The sequence below is a fragment of the Nyctereutes procyonoides genome, unplaced genomic scaffold (genome assembly GCF_905146905.1).
Source record: "Nyctereutes procyonoides isolate TBG_1078 unplaced genomic scaffold, NYPRO_anot_genome, whole genome shotgun sequence".
In the NCBI taxonomy this organism is placed as follows: domain Eukaryota; kingdom Metazoa; phylum Chordata; class Mammalia; order Carnivora; family Canidae; genus Nyctereutes; species Nyctereutes procyonoides.
Window position 1 is genome coordinate 30,867,139 of NW_026575159.1, and position 19,189 is coordinate 30,886,327.

The window sequence follows — 19,189 nt, forward strand, 5'->3', positions numbered from 1 at the left end:
TGAACTATCTTGTGGTTAAGGTTGGTTTGGGTGGCTTCCAAGGGAAGTTCAAGTTGCTTTGGCTTAAGAGATACGGTCATGCCTCCGTGTGTGTGGGTGCCTGTGTGTGTGTGTGTGTGTGTGTGGTGTGTGTATATGTGTGTATGTGTGGTGTATGTGTGTTTGCGTGGTCTGTGAAGTGTGTGCTGTATGTGTGTATGTGACGGGTGGGAGATGTGAAGTATGTGGAGTGTGTGATGTGTGTGTGAGGTGTGTGTGGTGTGAGGCATGCATGTGTGATGTGTACATGGTATGTGTGAGGCTTGTGTGAGGTGTACATGTGTGGAGCTTGTGGCGTGTGTGTGTGTGGTGTGAAGTATGTGTGAGGTGTGTGTCAGGTATGTATTAAATGTGAGGTGTGTGTGTGAGGTATATATGAAGTGTGAGGAATGTGTGGTGTGAGGTAATATGTGTGGAGCATGTGGTGTGCGTGTGAAGTGTGTGGTGAGGTATGCAAGAGGTGTGAGTTGAATGTGGTGTGAGGCGTGTGTGTGGTGTGAGATGGGGAGTCGTGTGGTGTGCGTGTGAGGTGTGGGTATGAGTTATGCGTGAAGTGTGAGGCTTGTGTGTGTGTGTGTAGTGTGTGGTGTGTGTAAGGTATGTGTGAAGTGTGAGGCATGTGTGGTGTGAGGCGTGTGTGTGGTGTGTGTGAGGTATACGTGAAGTGTGAGGCATGTGTGGTGTGAGGTGTGTGTGTGTAGAGCATTTGGTGTGTGAGGTATGTGTGGAGTGTGAGGCATGTGGCACGTGAGGTGTATGTGTGGTGTGCACGTGAGGTATGCATGAAGTATGAGGCGTGTGGCGTGAGGCGTGTGAGGTGTGTGTGGTGTGTGCGCGTGAGGTATGTGTGAAGTGTGAGGCGTGTGTGGCGTGAGGTGTGAGTGTGGCATGACGTGTGTGTGGAGTGTGTGGTGTATGGGTGAGGCGTGTGTGGCATGAGGTGTGAGTGTGGTGTGCGTGTGAGGTATGCGAGAAGTGTGAGGCGTGTGTGGCATGACGTGTGTGTGGAGTGTGTGGTGTATGCGTGAGGCGTGCGTGTGCGGAGCGTGCGGTGCGCGTGCACCGGGGCGGGTCAGCAGGGACCCACTCGTGTGCGCAGGCGGCTCCTCGGTGTCCACGGGTTTCCGGAGCGATAGCGCCGCTTGTACAGCCCAGGCAGCTGGGTCTTTGGGGGCTTTGCAGCCGGAGGAGGCGCCAGCCATGGCGAGGCGGGGGACAGGACGACCAGGCCGGGCGGGAGGACCAGGGGCAGGGACCCGGGGGGCGCGGGGGCCTGCTCCACCCGTCGGAGGCAGCGGCAGCGGCGGGGGGAGGGCCGCGGGTGCACAGGCCCCGCCTAACCACGGTTTCCCTGAATGGCCGGGCCACCTACTCTGCGCACGCTCGTGTGCAGGCCGCACGCCCAGACACGCGCTCGCACGCTGGGCTGCTGAGCGGCTGCCCCGGGGCGGGGGTGGCCAGCGAGCCGCGGGGGACCGTTTCCAGAATCGTTCAGGGGGCGTCCGCGACAGCGTGGGGCCCTCGGCGGCCCGGCCACGTGGCCCTGTCGCCCTGTTCTTGGTGCCCAGCGCCCTGTCCTTCTCCGGGCCAGCGTCCACACAGCAGGCCTCCCGCAGGCACGACAGGCAGCGCTCACCCGCCTGGCACCCGGGGACTCCTCCCCAGAAGCTCACGTTGGCCCGGACGGAAGGAAGGCCGCGGTGCCCACCCTCGGTGCCCACAGTCCGGCCAGCGGGGACACAGGCACTGGCCTCGCTGCGTTGCCCGCCTCTGCTCTCAGCGGGGATGGGGCAGTGGCCCGGGTGCAGCCCTCCCGCAGAGGACGCCTACGGGCCCGCGGAAAATCAGCAAGAAGATCAATCTGAGGGCTTTGCGGAGGAGCGAAGGCCATGAGGGATTGGGGTGCCACGTCCTGGCGCGGCAGGGACACCCCGAGGCCAGGGGGCCTCCACCTTCCCTTGGGCATAAGCTGATCACGGTGTGGCACACAGAGGCCGGACGCCAAACCCCGCGGCTTTTGCAGTCTCACAGGTTGGGGCTCGGGGGGACCCAGGTGGCCGAGCTCCAAGACCCCGAGGAAAGCGAGCCGGAGGTGGGGAGTCTGCACCCAGCAGCTGCTGCCCCTGGAGCTGCTCGGAGCCGGGAGGCCGAGGAACCAGCAAGGAGTGGCTGCCCAGAGGCCGATGACAAGCTGAACTGTTGGCAGCCCTGAGCGCTGCGGGAAAAGGCAATTGCAGTTCCGAGCCATTCAGGGATGCTGGGCCTTGGTCAACACCCCAGCTTTCGGCGAACACCCCTGTGGGGTATGTTCTAGGTCAAGGGAAATCTGGGAGAGACGTGTCCCCACAGAACCTGCATCCAGTCATACCTTCTCCCAAGTCCCGAGGGGGACCAAGTGGCCTTGCCCTAGTCCTACTGCCAGCAGGGGAACACCAAACCCTCCCCGGAGGAAGCTAAAGTCCTCCAGAGCCTCTGTGGTTTTCCAAACACAAAGCCTGGCATCGAGTGCAAAAGCGGCTAAGCGTATCATCAGAGCCAACGATAGAAAACCCAAACCCAGACCGAACCCAAAGGAAATATTCAGGCAGTGGAAACAAACTTGCAGGTGCTGCAAATACTGGATTTGAAACTGTGACGAAAATGTCCGACATACAGGTATCAAGGTGGAGGAGTTCAGAAAATGAGAACTTACACCAAAGTCGAAGCTATAGGACCAAAACGTGTTAATAGCTAAAAACTAGTGACGACAGATGGTTGAACAGGAGGCTGGAAACCGCAGAAGAGAGGATTAGTGAGCTAGAATTTAGGTTTGTGGGAAATGTTCAGACAGAAGCATGGGAAAAAAAGACAGAATGGAGAAATATAGAAAAGAACAGGAGAGAGACGCGGGGCGGGGCAGAAAACAGAACAGTCCTAGAAGGAGAGCAGAGGACCGGCCAGGAGCAATACTGGAGACGTAATGGCTGAGCGTTTCCAAATTGACAAAAGACATGAGGCCACAGATTCAAGAAATTCTAAGAATCCCAATCAAGAATAAAAAGAAGAGGGCAGCCCGGGTGGCTCAGCGGTTTAGCACTGCCTTCAGCCCGGGGTGTGATCCTGGAGACCCGGAATCGAGTCCCACATCGGGCTCCCTGCATGGAGCCTGCTTCTCCCTCTGCCTGTGTCTCTGCCCCTCTCTCTGTGTCTCATGAATAAATAAATAAAATCTTAAAAAAAAAATAGGACAGAGGAGCCAGCGACTAATAGCTGCTATAGAGAGTTAGTGGGGGGCTTTCCCGAGGAGGACACCTTCGAGCCGGGTCTTCAGGGATGAGTAGGAGTTTTCCAGGTGGAAGTGACAGTGGGAATAATAACAACTGCTAGATCCTCATTTCTCTGCCTCCCCCGTTTCACTCCACTCTTACGACAACCCTGCGGTTCAGGTTCCATTAGATCCCCCAGCAGATAAATAACCCTGAGGCCAAAAGAGCTCAACTAATTGGACCAAGATGATGAAACGGAGGAGCGATGACTCCAGGATTTGGACGCCCATCCGCTTGCTTCCAAAGCCGGGCTGCTTCACCACTGGGCCGCCCCGCCTCATGTGCGGAAGCATCATGTTTGTTTGCATTAGTCTCTTGTTTGGCTCGCGTCTGAAGGGCTTATTTGAGGAAGACCAGTAGATGAGCACCCTTGATGGTTTCCAATCTTAAACATACCTAATTTGCATATAGATGTTGCAGATTGTAGGTGTAGATACCGAAGGAGATATACGGGTGTATGTGGGGATGTGCATATGTCTATAACAAAAATTCCGCCAATGAGAACTTATAAATCAATAACAGGAGGCTCGAACTCAAGTCTTAGCTCAGGCTTGGACGAAGCAGCGGGGCCCAGTGCAGCCCAGAACCCTGGCGTGCCTACTGCCTCCTACTGGCAGTGTAGAATAATTACAGGGATAGTGTGAGAGAAAAATTTTATAGACGCAATGGCTAAAAACTCAAACTTCTAAGAGGACTGGAAACGTGGGACCCTGGCATTGGGTTGTTCAAAGAATATTTGTCAAACGAGTAAGTCCTCACCATGCTTTTCTACCGGCTGCTTTTGAGTCACAATCTCCATGATTTCTTTATCCCCCTCATTGTAAAAGTTAAAGAGTTTTTTCCCCTCGATTTTAGAAATAAAAGAGAAACCTACAGCAGTCATCCCTGGCTTCTGTACTCAGTTTCCAGGATGAATTCTGGTTAATGATCTGAATGCTTTCTCTCCATCTTAGGTTTTAAGGAAAAAAAAATCACGTTAAAAAAAAAAAAAGGAAAGGATATCTGCTCCTTATCAAGAATTCACAGCATGCTGAAAATCCCCAAAGTGGAAGTGAGAAGCCAGCCCCAGTCCCACGAGCCAGAAATAACCATTGGCATTAGGTGAACATTGTTTCGGGCGACTTAGGTACAAACACACAAACAGAAGGATGGGTGAGGGACAGATGGGTGGAAAGACTTATAAAGAATCATGTATCGGATACTATTTTTATTTAATGTTACTTGAATTTAACAAAAGAAAAAGAAAGAGAAGCCAATGGAATTGCCAGGTCAGTATAAAGCGTTCCTGCGTACAAGATATTTTAAATAAAATATCCCTCCAGGTTTAAGAGAAGAAACCGTGGGACGTTACGAGGTTGAAGTCATCATTACGATTTTTCACAAGGGTATATTTTACCATTTTTGTTGTATAGACTGACTACTTATGATAAAACGTGAGTTCATGGGCCCACCCGCGCTGGCATGAACACGCAGATTTGAGTCCATGGGAGTCTCTCCCTACCAGCCTGTGAATATCGGCTGCTGGACTCTATCCACAGTGCTCTGTGCCCTGGCTGCGCCGATTGCACCGTGTCCCCAGGATCCAGGGTGACAGGGCAAATGGGCCTCTTCCCCAGGATCGCCTTCAACACCCCCCCCCCAGGCAGAGCAGCTTGTTTTTTTCCCCGTGGTATATACGGGGCACCCCAACAGGCAGCAGACGGGCCTTCCGCATGGAAACCTGGCCGGGACCCTGCTCCAAATAGGATGAGGCAGGAGGCGTGGAGCCGGGTGCACCTATGGGCGGCAGGAAGGGAGTGAGCTTCGCTCAGGCCTGGCTCTGCACCTGGCACTTCGCCCGGGCCCAGGCTCTCGTGCTGGAGGTCCCCCCACCCTCAGCCTCACCCTCACCCCTGCCTGCAGGTGGGGACGCTAAGGTTCAGAGGAGCCCGTGCTGGCCTGAGAGGCTCCTGTCCCCTCCACGGACAGCCTGGACATGAACGTGGGTCTGGCTCATGCGGCCGGGCCCCTGAGGATGCCCCATCCTGCACGGGGAGAGCCGGGAGGGACATGGGGAGCTGCCCCAGGAAGGTGACTCGGCACCTTCGGGTCCACGAGGGCAGCAGGCCGGGTGCCGGAAGCCCACGAGTACATGAGTAAAGGGGCTTCGGGAAGGACGAAGGGGGGCCGTGGAGTCACAGTGACCTTGGAGGCCTGGGGCAGGTCACAGTCCTCCGCGAGCCGTTTGTCCTCCTGGTCCTCACTGCACTCAGCCTGACCTGGTCACTCACATTGTCACCGACCTCCAGGCGCAGCAGCGGGCACCAGCCCCGGAGTCTGTCACAACCAGCCGAGCGCTGTCCCTCTGCCACCTGCGGATCAGAGCCTGGAGCCCAACACCACTGGCCCAAAGGAACACCTGCAAGCCCCTGAGCCGGCATTGAGGCCCTCTGCGATTTGGGTCCCCCCCCCCCCGGAAGCCTGATCTCTTGCTAACCCCCCAGCCCCGCACACATATTTCATCTGTCCCAGACCCCTCCTGGCGTCTGGGTCACATCCACGTTGGAGCTCACACTCTCTCTGCTGCCTGGAACGTCCCCCCGCCACCCACCGGCCTTCGGACAAACTCCTACTCACTCTCCAAGGCCCCATTCAAAGGTCACCTCCTCGGCGAAGCTCTCCCTGACTGCTCCCGCAGGCCCACCTTCTGCACATTCTTCAGTGGTGTGGTGGCTGGTGGTCCTCGCGCCTGTCTCCCTGTTCCTGCTCTCGGGGTGTGGGCCCGACGCAGCAGCCAGGGGAGGGAAGAGCAAACGAACAAAGGCTTGGCCACCTCAGGTGCGGGACTGCTCCTGGGACACGTTCCCCAGGTGGGGTGAGGGCCAGTGGGAGACAGCTTCTGGGGCTTTGTCCCAACTGTTTCCAGGGAAGGCAGAGGCCTTGGGGTCGTTGGATATTCATCTTCTTTCCTTCAACAAGTACCTACAGGATACGTGCTCTTGATGAAAATTCAAATAATCACAGAATTGTGAGAAGCAAGTGGTCCCCGCGGCACCCTCCTCCCTGCACCCCATCCCTGTGGCACCCTCCTCCCTGTCCACAGAGGCAGAGGCCACCCCTGCCAGGGGTTCTTGTTTTCAGGGGAAGTTTGGGAGCCTGGTTTCCCCCAGCCTGGACCTGGGGCCCAGCGTGCAGGGGGCGCCCCACGGGAACGCAGGGACCCCTGTCCCATGCTCCCACCCCTGCGCCCCTGTATCCCCAGCTGGGTTCCTCGCTGGCTTCTGAGCCAAGCTGCTCCCAGTCGCTCCTGGTCCAGCCTCCTGACCCATCCTCACCTCTAAGCCCTCAGCCTCCCGCCTGCCCGGTGGGGTCACCGGGGTGCCCCGGGCCTTGACCTTGATGCCACCTCCAGCCTGCCCTGCGCCTGGCTCAGAGGCCCTGCCCCAGCCCCCAGGCCCCAGAGGCTGCAAGGGTGAGTGCAGGGGGCTCCTGAGCCCCACCCAGCCTGTTGCTCCTCCCCCCCTCCCTCCCCCCTCCTCCCCTTCCCCCTTCTCTTCTTCCCTCCTCCCCCTCTCCCCTCCCTCCCCTCCTCTCTTCCCTCCCTCCTTCCCTCCTTCCTTCCCTCCCAGCCTTCCTCCCTCCCTTCTTCCTTCCCTCCTTTCCTTCTATCCTCCCCTCTTTCCTTCCTCCCTCTCCTCCCCCTTCCCCTTCTGTCCTTCCTTCCCTCCCTCCTCCCCTCCTCTCCTTCCTCCCCTCCTCTCCTTCCTCCCCTCCTTCCCTCCCTCCTCCTTTCCTTCTCTCCCTCCCTCCTCCCCTCCTTCCCTCCCCCTTCCTCCCTCCTTCCTTTTCTCTCCCTCCTTCTCTCTATGCTTCCCTCCCCCTCCCTCCCTCCCTCCCTCCCCCCCTCCTCCCTTCCCCCCCTCATTTCCTCCCACACACACTCTGAGCACCCACTCTGGACCCAGAGATGTGTGCTGGGAAGACACATGGAGAGCAGCACTAAGGCCCCCGGGCTCAGTGTGAATGTGGGAGGATAACCAGGTGGACTTACGTCTCAGTCTCACCGTCTCACCGGCTCCCCCTCCCCTCCCTTCCTGCATCTGCATTTACTGAGCAACTGGCTGTTTGGGCCCTGGGGACCCTGGGGAGGAAGGAGCAGTTCACAGCCCCAGGACCTCAAAGGCCCAGGAGGACACACTGGAGGCGGTGGTGGAGGCAGGTGCCGGATACAGGAGGAGGTTTCCCAGCGGGGCTGGAAGGGCCTTGCAGGTGGAGGCAGCCACAGGGGCGAAGGCGGGAGGCAGGAAAGAGGTCCAGCGGCTGGCAGCCCCTCACTGTGGGAAGGCCACCCGGAGCCCCTGGTTCAGGAAGTCGCCCAGGCTGGGCCGGGGTCCCCCTGACTCACTTCCTGGCCCCTGGGCCTCTTTGACCTCCTCTGTTCCAGGCTGTCCGGGAGGAAGCGCACGGGCCCCTGGCTACACAAAGGGGAGCTTTGACGGTGGAGAAAGGGAGTGAGGAAGGAGGGGCGGGTGGTGTGTGTGTATTTTTGGATGTGGCTCAGGAATCTGCTCCTCTTTCTTCTCCTCTGACTCCATGGCAACCAGGCGTGCAGCTGGGGGGAGCTGCCAAGAGGGAGCTGCTTAGCTGGGCCCCCCCCCCAGGGCTCTTGTTCTCCCCACCCCACCCCCAAGAGGCCGCTCTGCTCTGAGCCTCAGTGTGGTCATCTGCAGTGTGGGGAGAGCGTCCCAGTGTTGGCAGGACTGACCAGGGCCCCCCATCCTAGGGGAGTCTGTGAGGTCTGGGAGGGAGCTGCAGTGTGGGAGGGAGCGACCCTGGATGGCCCTGCGGTCCCTTTGGGTTTGGCAAGGCCATCGGGGAGTCCTGTAGCCAAGTGGCCCATCTGAGGTGCTGGGGGCCCTCCCCACCCTGTCACTGCCCAGGAGCACCCAGTGTGGCCTGGGCCACGCCGGGAGCCGGGAGCCAGGGCCCTGGTGGCCACCTGTAGCTGGAGGTTTGAGTGGGGGTCTTGTGGCCGCCCCGCTGCACAAACCGTCCTCTGCCAAGGTACTGGGGCTTTGGTGTTTCCAGAACTCAGCCAAAGCAGAGGAGGGGACGGGGAAGGAGGAGACAGCCCTGTGTCTGTGTCCTGAGGCTGCTGCAACAAATGACCACAAACTGGCTTAAAAATCAGGACATACCCTCCCGCAGTGTGGAGGCCAGGCTCGGACAGTGGGGCTCCCTCTGAGGCTCTGGGGAGGATGCTCCCTGCCTCTTCCAGCTCCCGGGGCCCAAGGCCTCCCTGGCTCGTGGCCTCATCCCTCAGTGTCCACAGGGCCTCTGCCCATGTCTCGTGAGCCCCCTCCCCTCACAAGGACACTGGGCACTGGGCACAGGGACCGCCCTGCCCCCACAGGACCTCATCTTAACTAGTGACACCTGCAAGGATGCTTTTCCCAAATAGGGTCATGTTCTGAGGTTCTGGGTGATCACGAGTTTGGGGGGCACTTGGACGCACTACAACCCATTGGGCAGGCTGGGTGGGGGAGCTGGCCAGGGTGAAGCCAGGTCCTGGGGAGCAGTGATCAGGGGTCCCATCAGGGGCTGGGGTCGGGTTTCCGGTGATGGCGGGTCAGGGGGGGGGAGAAGCGGCAAAGGAAGGGGGACTGAGCCAGGAGATCAGAGTCCTCCTCGTTCCCCACCGCTCCACCCAGCCACACACACACACACACACACACACACACACACACACACGCATGCGGGACAAGGTCATGTCCCCAGTTTTGCCGGCCACGGCCCATCCCCTCAGGCTCCCCCAGGACCCAGGGCCTGCAGAAAGTCCTGCCGGGCGCCTCTGGGCCTTCCTGGGCCTGCTTCTGGCCTTGGCTCCATCGCTGCCACTAGGCAGGAGGTGGCAATGGGTGAGACCCCCCCCTCGTTGGAGCCGCACCCTGCCAGGGCCTCAGTTGCCCTCATCCGTGGAATGGGGTGGTGCACCACACGGGGCTGCTGGGGGTGGCTTCAGCACTGGGCCCGTGGGGTGTCCCCCCACGCGAGGCGGGACGGGCCCTCTCTGCCCCAGGAGGAGTGGGGATGAGGCAGGAGTGGGGGGCCCAGCTCTCAGGCTGAGGACAGAACCTTGGGAAAGTCCTGCAGGGGGTGGGGTGGGGGCCTGGTCTCTGGGCCTCCTGGGCTCTCTCAGCTGTCACCACAGGCACCCCCACGGCTGCACACACGCTCACACAGACCCTCGCTCATTCTCACAAGCACACACTTATTCTTACACACTCCTGCTCATACGCTCAGCTGCACACACCCACACTCACCCCTCCTGGCAGCCATTCGCACCAGACCCTCCCCCTGCAGTGTGCAAACAGCCCCTTGCAGGGTGTCTCCCCTCCCCTCCCCTCCCCTCCCCTCCCCTCCCCTCCCCTCCAGTCCGCTCCCGTCTTCTTCCCCTCCATCTGAGCCTCCCTGCCCCAGTTTCTGGTTGTCCCAGTGGAACTCCAAGAACAGGCAGTTCCCGGTCCACCCCACCACTTCCCTCCTCCTGCCCTTTCCTGGAAGCTTTGAAAACCGGGAGAAGGAGGCCAGGGTGGAAACAGGATGGAAGCCCAATGGAGCCGAGCATGGAGCTGGGCAGACACAGAGCAGCACACAGTGGGGCCTCCAGGGTCCAGTTCTGCTCTCCAGAACTTTCCTGGGCCTCACTCATTTAGGGAGGCGGGGGCTTGGGGTAGAAGCAGGTGTCCCTGCCCTCCCCCACCCAGCCCCTCCAGCACAGATGCCCCTCCCCTGGTCCAGGGCCCCACTTACCCCACAGTGACAATGGGACAGCCCCCCCCCCCCCGGGTCTGCCGGTCAGCCTCTAGGCCCACAGCTGTCCTGTGTGTTGGTGGCACAGCTTCTGGGGCCTGCAGGACACTCTCCTCTGCTCCTGGGCTAGGATGGCCTGTGGGAGCCCAGTCCCAGGGCCCCCTCGTGCACCCACCCCTGAGCCCCACTCTCCTAGACCCTGAGGGCTTTGCCTGCCACCTGGAAACCAGCCCTAAATCTCGAGCAAGGAAGGGTCGGCCTCAGCACCCAGCCTCCAGTCGCCCCACTGCCTGTCTACACTGCAGTTAACACTAGTGCTGGTCATCGAGCACACAGAGGTCCTGCCTTCTTACAAGGCACCTCCAGTTTTGAAGACTATTACCTCCAGGTTTCCCTGGATGGGCTGGGGTCAGAGAACTGAGGTCAGGGCACAGGTGCCAACCTGGTTGGCCTCTCCCATTCCCTCCGCTGTGCCAAGTCTTTGAACCTCAGGGCCTTTGTACTGCTGCCCCCGTGTTGGCACTCTTGTTCCCCTTGCTATGTTTTCAGTGACTCCTTGGTGTTCTTCCCATCTCAGCCTGAATGTCACCTCCTTGGAAAGCCCTCCCCCCACCCCCACACCTGTAGCGCCCTCAGGAACAGAGCCCAGAGACCCGCCAGGAGGCTCTTATAACAACGTGTCCGCGTATTTGGGCAGTCACTGGTTTTCCGCACGTCCCCTCTGCTCCCCACAACTTCCCTGAGAGCAGGAACGAGGCATCCCTTGTCCCAGGGCCCAGTGCAGCATCTGGCACACAGTAGGCGCTCAGTGAGTGGATAGGACCCACTGGGAACGGCACTGAGGCCTTCCAGACCAAGGGTCTCTGACCCTTGTGGGGCCAAATGCCGTCTCCAGACTCCATCATCTGGAGGGGACCGACCGGTTCAGGCCAAATGGACTGGGCTGGGCTGGAGTCTCTACGAAAGACAAACCAGATCACAACACGCGGAGAGAGCCAAGTTGCAAGGCCCAGGGGAGTGTGAGCCAGCAGGTCGGGGGCCCCAAAAGTAGTGGCCGGAGGCTGGGGCTGGGGGCCCAACGGCACAGGGAACATTTGCGGTGGCACCCGGGGCCAGTACTGTGTGCAGATTGTCCCCCACCCAGGCGGCAGTGGCCCAGGGAGTGTGGGGGCAAGTCATGGGCTTGGGCTCAGGCCAACCTGGTCCAAGTCCCCCATCCTACCTGAGGCGACGTGAGCTCTGCACCGCTGGGCCTCTCTGAGGGTATTTGCACTGGCTCTAGAGGTTGCTGCCCCCCTGGTCACCTCCATCCAGCTCCAGCTGGGTTTCTTACGAGGGTTCACCCGTCTAATGCCTCATTTTTAAAAATAGAACAAGTCACATGCACTTAATAAATAATGATATTTGGCATTTATTAACAAAAATCCAAAATATAAGCAAGTGAAACGGTTTGAAACAGTTTCTAGACATCACATGTCTATTTTCATACAGAACCAAGGAGGAGAGTAACCCCCAGGAGAAGACGCGCTCTCCGGTGAGGTCTTTCCAGGATTGATTGAGGATCCAAGAGGAGGGTGGGCAGGAGGCGCCACCTCCTGTGCCTTGAATGTCACTCCTCTTTGCTCAGCCTTCCCTGGCCCAGGGCCTGGATATCCCGGGGGTGTTGGGGGGCCGAGGGACCCTTTCTCGGCAGGCCCCGGGGCCAGCGAACACCAGGCCGGGCCTGGGTGCTCTCTGTCCTTGCCCAGAGGTGTCGACTGAGGAGCAGCAGAGCAGCAGGTGGAGGGAGCCCACGGTGACTTAGTTCCGGTGGTTACACAGGGCAATGGAGCGCTGCATAAAAATCACCTTGTTTCGTTTGGTTCAGACTACCCGGGTCACAGGGCTTTCACTGTCCCATGGTGGCAGCCAAGGTGACCTCCAGTGACCCCGTTCCCTGGGACTCACACCCTGAAGTGTCCTCCCATCGGGGCAGGCCAACCTGGGTGACCCACAGGTGTGGTGGAAATGAGTGGCTTCCAGCACCAAGTCACAACAGGCACGTGGCTTCCATCCTGCTCCCCAGACCACAGCTGCGAGGGTGCTGGAGTGTGCGAATGGGGAGGCCCACGTGGTGAGGACAGCCAGGTGAGGGAGACAGCCTGGCCCAGGGCGCAGCAGCCCCGTCCAGCCTTCGGATGGCGCAGCCCGAGCTGCCACCTTGAGTGCAGCAGCGTGAGAGGCCTGTGGATCCCGGGCCCTGAGAGGTAGGACAGGAGGGTTGCCGGTGGGGGATGCTTGTTACACAGTGACCGGCAGCTGGCACGCATGTTTGACATGCTCGGGGTCCCCTAGTTCTGAGCAGCGCTCCGGCAGGGAGGCCCACCCCGTGCCCTCACTCTGAACGGGAAACTGCTGTCATCCTTCCTTCTGGTTTCAGATGGGTCAGAATTCCTCCGAGCCCAGGAACCTGGAGCAGTTGGTTCGGGGCTGGCCGTTCTCAGCGCCATGCAGTCTGATCTCAGGGAGCAGGGGCGGAGGAGGAGCTGATGCCCAGGTACCGCGAGGTGGCCACCACTGTGAGCACCATCCCCCGCCGGGAGATCCATCCCCCGGCAGCTCCCGGGTACTGTCTCCGGGAGCAGCATCTACCCATCGGCTCCTCCCCTGGCCGAGTGGTCAGGGGCGGACACACGGACATGACTCCCTGAGCGTCTGCACCAGCCTGCTCGGGTGTGGGGCTGCCCTCAGGGGCCTCCCCCGCGGGGAGAAGCCTTGGTGAGGATGCAGGTGGGGAGCAGCCTGGGCCCAGGCAGGGGCCAGCGGTGACACTTCTGAGTGGGCTCCTGCACGGAGCTGGTGACCCCAGCGTGGTTGACGTGGGGCGGGCGGGGAAGAGGAGATGAGCTGCCGTCAGGACCGGTTCTGTCCAGTGGCCTGCAGGCCCCACCGCCACCCCGCTGTGGATCTCGTCCTAGCAGAGGACCCTAAGACGCAGGTCGGATCATTTTCCTCACAGGAGCGGGACGGATAGGAGCTTCACGTTCATACAACTCTTTGCTGAAAGAATGTATTAAAATGCTTTATATGGTGAAGAAAACACGGGGGAACTTGCCCAGTGAATCCTCTCAGGGTTCAGGCTAATCAAGTGATTTCAGACACCTGCTGTGGGGGAGGCACCCCAGTTTCCGCTTGTGAAGCACCCCCGACCTCTTGGTAACGGCGCCTGACGGTGGGTTAAGGAGGCTTCTGCGGCTGTGCCCGGGCTCAGTGGCAGGGGCTGCGGCCCATCAACGACAGGCGGGGACGCAGGTGCGCGGACCCGGGTCCCCGAGGTTACCCAGGGCCTCACCCTGAAGCCTGTGAACGGTACCTTCTCTGTAGAAGAGACTTTGCTGGTGCGATTCCATGAAGGACCCTGAAATGAAAGGATTACCCTGGACCATCCGGGTGGGCCCCTGAAGGCGATCGCCGGGTCCTGAGAGGGGAGCGACGTGGGAGTCATCGCGATGGCAGACGGCAGGGTCACTGAGGCACAGCCACCTGCCAAAGGTGGAGGACTTGGGGGGAGGGGGTCCAAGGCGGCGCCAGATGCTGGAGAGGGCAGGGAGCACGCCCCCCGCCAGCATCTTGACCTTGCTTGACCTTGGCCGGGGGTCCTCCGGGGGACAGCGAGGGACGCAGGGGTAGCTTTAGGCCGCGTGTCTGCAGCAGTCCGTCACAACGGTCCCCCACCACAACGGTCCCCCACCCCAGAGGGAACCCACACACCTTCCCCGCTCCTTCCCCCCTCTCTGGGTGGGACCCCTCCTCCGCTCCCCCTGCACTGGTGGGGCCGCCCCGCTGCCCCCGGGGAGGCTGTCAGGCACAGGGGTGCAGACGCCAGGCGGGCACCCGGCCCCCCAGAAAGACCTTCGTCGGCCGTCTCCAGACCCCCAGCGGCGAGCACATGGCCTGAAGCGGCAGCACACAGCCTGAGACCCCTCTGATGTGTCTGGTGACGAACGAACGTCACTCTGTCATGGGAAGTGGGGTCGCCCGGGTGACCTGGGGGGTGTCCGTTTCCGGGGTGCCGCCTCCCTTGGAGGCTCTCAGCTCAGCTCCGTGCCCACCCACAGCCCCTTTGCTAGAGCCCTTCCAGAAATTCTACGTCCTGGCCTCTGTGTCCGGCGGGGCTGCAAATGGAAACCGCCCTGCCCGTGGTCCGGTGTCCTCTCCCTGTGACCTCCGGGTCAGTGCACTGCCGCCTGCCCGGCCCCCTGCCAGCTGCGTATGACCCCACCTTAGCCACCATCCCCTTACACGCACTGTGTCCCTGACCTGACCACTCACGGCTCAGAATCAATACGGTCCCCAGGCCTCGGTCTGGGCCCATTGAGGACCTGCTTGCTGTGGCATCTGGGCGTCTGCTCTCCTTTACCCTCCCCCCTCCAGGCTGGTGACCTCCCTGGGGTCACACTGTCTTGGGGTGGGGACCCTGTCCCCCCAGCTGTGGCAAAGAATACACTGCACCATTATTGATTCTTTGCTGCTACCTGCCTGCCTCCTAGATTTTTCTTTTAATCTTGATTCAAATCAAATCAAAGGAAATTGATTCAGCATTCTGCAAAAACCCCAACGGACTCCCTGCACAAACTCAATGAGAAACGGCCTGCAGCCAGGTGCTGACACCCCAGCTCCCAATACTGCCTCACCTCTCCACAGCTTCATGTCCCCCCTGGACACCCCGGCCTGGTGCATAGCCTCCCCTGCAGCCCCAGGTTCCCCGGTGAACCCTGTCCCCTCCTCCCCCGTGTTGTCAGCAGCCTCCCGAGTCCTGCCTGTGGCTGGAGTCCTCAGGCCTCTCTGGGAGGACAGGGCAAGTAGGGAGTACGGTTGACACAGGGGTGCAGATGCCAGGTGGGCACCCAGACACCCTCCCTACCAAAAGCCTTGTGCGTGGAGTCCGGGCTGACCTCAGCTCTTGGAGGCTTACTGCCGGCAGCAGTGTGACCACCGGGGGACTCAGTGGGCAGACACAGCCCGGACAGGTTTAGACAGGGGCTGTGGTGGCCCAGGACTCCCGGCATGAGGATAGGCCTGGGGGAGGAGAACCAGAAGCTGGGGTCCCAGGGTATCCCAGTTTAGAGGGGGTCTTTGCAACTCTCCTGTGTGAGCTCGTGTGCTGGGGACACAGATGAGGACAGGGGTCCCCAGTGACCTGCCACACGGCGCAGCCCCGCTCCTGGACACTGCAGAGCCCGTCTGGGCTGGGCCTCTGCCCCAGGTTGGGCCAGTGGCTTCCCTCCGGGGACTTCACACTCGCATTGGGAGTCGAAGGGGCCGCATCACTGCCATGTGGACGGGTGCAGCAGAGATGGAGGGAGGCGGCCAGGCAGCCGAGGCAAGCAGGCAGGACAGACAGACAGGGTCCTGATGGCTTCCTGCACCCCGACTTCGGTTTGGGGGGCCCAGCAGCATGGCCACCCACGGAGGAGGCACGCCTGGAGCCTCTTGCTAAGCTGCCCTTTGCAGATTTCTGTCTCTGGTCACCAAAAAGGGCCTGACTGAGGGTCCTGGGCCTGCAGCGGTGCCCTCCAGGAAGCAGCACCGGCTTCTTCACTGCTGTCCCACCCAGCCCCCCACCCTTCCCCACCCCACGGCCGCAGGGAAGGTCCCACACACAGACCTGACCCCGTTACTCCCCTGCGTTCAGCCGGACAGCAGCTCCCTTCTGCAGTTGCCCTGCTGTGAAGCTCGTCTGCACTCTTACGCCTCTGGGCCTCCGCTCACGCGGTTCCCTCTGCAGGAACTCCCTTCCTCTCCTTTCCCTCTGGTAGGTTGTCCTTATCCGTCCTCCCCGCCTAATCAGGAAGCCGGGGACACCTTCCACCAGGCAGAGTGCGAGCGTTCCCGCTGGGCCTGGGTTCCCACCCCAGGTGCGCCACGTGCCTGCTGTGTGACCTCAGCCAAGCTCCTGAGCCTCTCTGTGTCTGGACTGACCCCCGTGGAATTCGAGCTGCAGGAAGCGCCCCATGAGTTTTGCTGCCTGGGCCTGGGCAGCTGCACCAAGCACCCGGCCTTTACCATCAGAGCGCGGCCTGCCCTCCACCCCCGAGGCCCCGGGGCGGCATCCCCGGAAGCCCTGCGAGACCCCCTCTGGAGGCAGAAACCCCGGTCTCCTGGGTCCCTGCCCGGCCGGCCTGCAGCGGCCTGGGGCTCTGCTGGGGGCCGGTGGGCACAGGCCAGGTGGACAGGCCGCCAGCCCAGGTCTGCAGTCGCTCTGAGCCCCCTGCTGGCCGGTGCTGGTTACTGCGGGGGCAGCGCGGCACCCGGGCCTGGAACCAGCACACCCTGGCCCACACTCACAGCACCCAGCGGTCCCTCCTGACCCGGGGCTCTGCGGCCTCCTGCCCTCCAGGCTTCGTTCGCCCCGGAAAACGCCCTCGAGTCACAGGCTTTGCTGGGCAGAAACTCAAGCTGAGCCTGGGCGGGGGCTGCTGGGGGATCCTGGGAGTGGGAGGGCCCCGCAAGAGCTCGGTGAGGTGCTGCCCTGGGCCCCTGTTGGGGGGGGGGTGAGGCGCCTTCCAGGGAACAAGTCAGCGCACTTGTCACTTAATAAATGCTTGTTGCGGGGGCACCTGGGTGGTTCAGGGGTTGAGCGCCTGCCTTGGGCTCAGGGTGTGACCCCGGGGTCCCGGGATCAAGTCCCGCATCGGGCTCCCCGCAGGGAGCCTGCTTCTCCCTCTACCTGTGTCTCTCATGAATAAATAAATAAAATCTTTAAAAATACATAAACAAATGCTTGTTGAGTGAATACTTGACTAAGCAAACGTACTCAGCGACTGTCACAAAGCTGCCGCGTCCCAGGCCCGTAGGCAAACTCTTACTCATCCCTCAGAACCCTGTTCAGAGACACCTCTTCCAGGAAGGAAGCATCGTCCCTTCCCGGAGGTCTCCTGACACATTTTACTTTAAGGCAGGACTCAGTATGTGTTAGGTTTGGGATATTGGGGGTGGGGGCACACTTGCTGTGTCCCCGGCTTGTAGATCCCCCTCTGCCTCTGCCCTCAGCCTCCCATATCCTCCTGTGCACATCTGTCCCCACATTTCCCTCTGAGAAGGACGGCAGTTGCGGGAGCAGGACCCGCCTCATTCCAGTCTGGCTTCACCCGAACTTGCTTCCACCTGCAAAGATCCCGGATCCAAATAAGGTTGTGCTGGCAGGTACCAGGGATGGGGCCTCTAACACATCTTTTGGGGGACATGATTCGACCCATGACGGTAAGCAAAGTTGATGAGTTCACATTTGGGAAGTGGGGAGGGGGGCTCAGTGTGGCGGGAGGTAAAGGAGAGGGAACAGGTGGGTGAAGATGCTGGAGGGGCAAGTAGGGTGCTGCAGAAGGGGCAGGGGTGTGAGGTGGGGGTCAGCTGGGAGGCTGGAGGGGTCGTGTGGGTGGAGCTCTGGCTCAGGCACAGGCTTCTTGCCTGTTTGCATCACCCTCCCCACCCCCCACCCCCGCCACCCCACCAGGCCCCTAGGTGGGTGCTGTCGTCAGCTCGGGTCACAGGTGGGAAACTGGCTCATGAAGCCACACCAGCGCCTCAGGGGCACCGAGCTGGCAGGTGCCGAGCTGAGGTTTGGGCCAGGTCTTCCCTGCCGGCTCCCCAACAGCTAAGCCAGGTCTTCACCGCCGGCCCCCAGCTAAGCCAGTGTGGTGCAGCCGGACAACTGCCGCCGAGGGTAACGTTTGTTGCGTGATCTGTGGATCTGTTCACATTCACCCCCTTTGCTCCTGGAGACGAGGTCTGGGAACCGTGGTCTCCTCCAGTCTCATCTCATCACGTTTGGTGATGAGAAGCCAAGTGTGGACAGATTGGTTTTAAACTCTGCTTTGGGGACTTCGGAAGGGCCTTCCTCAAACTTCGCAAAGGCCGCGGTGCTTGGTGGGGAGGGGATGGGCCCGGCTGGGCTACACAGCAGCTCCCTGGAACCCCCGGAGCCCCCCAAGGGGGCAGACTGGGCCCAAGTGGCAGGGGCGGGGTATGCACCGGGGTCTGCCGACGCCCAGGTTCATGCTCGAGGGTCCTCAGCCCTGCAGGTGGCCTGTGAACGGTCCCCCTCCTCCCGTGAGCATCCGGGGAGAGCCCCCGCCTCCTCGGGTTTCACAATGGAAAGCAGGAGGGAGATGTCTCCAGAGGCTGACCCGAACCACCACGTGATCCAGCAATCCCACGTCTGAATGGGCACCCAAACGACTTAAGAGCAGGAACTCGAAGAGATGTTTGTACACCTACGATCGTAGCAGCTTTATTCACAACAGCCGAGGGGTGGGAGCAGCCAAGGGTCCATGGACCAACGACTGGGTAAACAAAATACGGCATATAGACACTCAACAGAGCATTATTCGGCTTTAAAAAGCGAGGAAATTCTTGTTGAATTGTACATCTGAAACTAATATAACACAGTATGTTCATTACACCGGAATTTTATTTTATTTTTTAAAGATTTTATGTATTTATTCATGAGAGACACAGAGAGAGAGGCAGAGACACAGGCAGAGGGAGAAGCAGGCTCCATGCAGGGAGCCCGACGTGGGACTCGATCCCGGGTCTCCAGGATCATGCCCTGGGCTGAAGGCGCTAAACCGCTGGGCCACCCAGGCTGCCCTATACTGGAGTTTTATTTTTTTATTTTATTTTTTAAAGATTTTCTTTATTTATTGAGACACACACACACACACACAGAGAGAGAGAGAGAGGTAGAGACACAGGCAGAGGGAGAAGCAGGCTCCATGCAGGGAGCCCGATGTAGGACTCGATCCCGGGACTTCAGGATCATGCCCTGGGCCAAAGGCAGGAGCTAAACCGCTGAGCCACCAGGGATCCCTCTTTCTAACCTTATAAAAAGTCTGTTGACCATAAATGTGAGGGCTTAATTCTGTTTCATTAACTTATTTATTCATCCATCCTGATGCCAGTCCCACACAGACTCCGACAACCATAACTCGTAGTGACTTTCGAAAGGAAGAGTGTGAGTTCCCCAACTTTGTTCTTTTTCCAAGATTGTTTCAACTCTTCTGGATCCCTTTGAT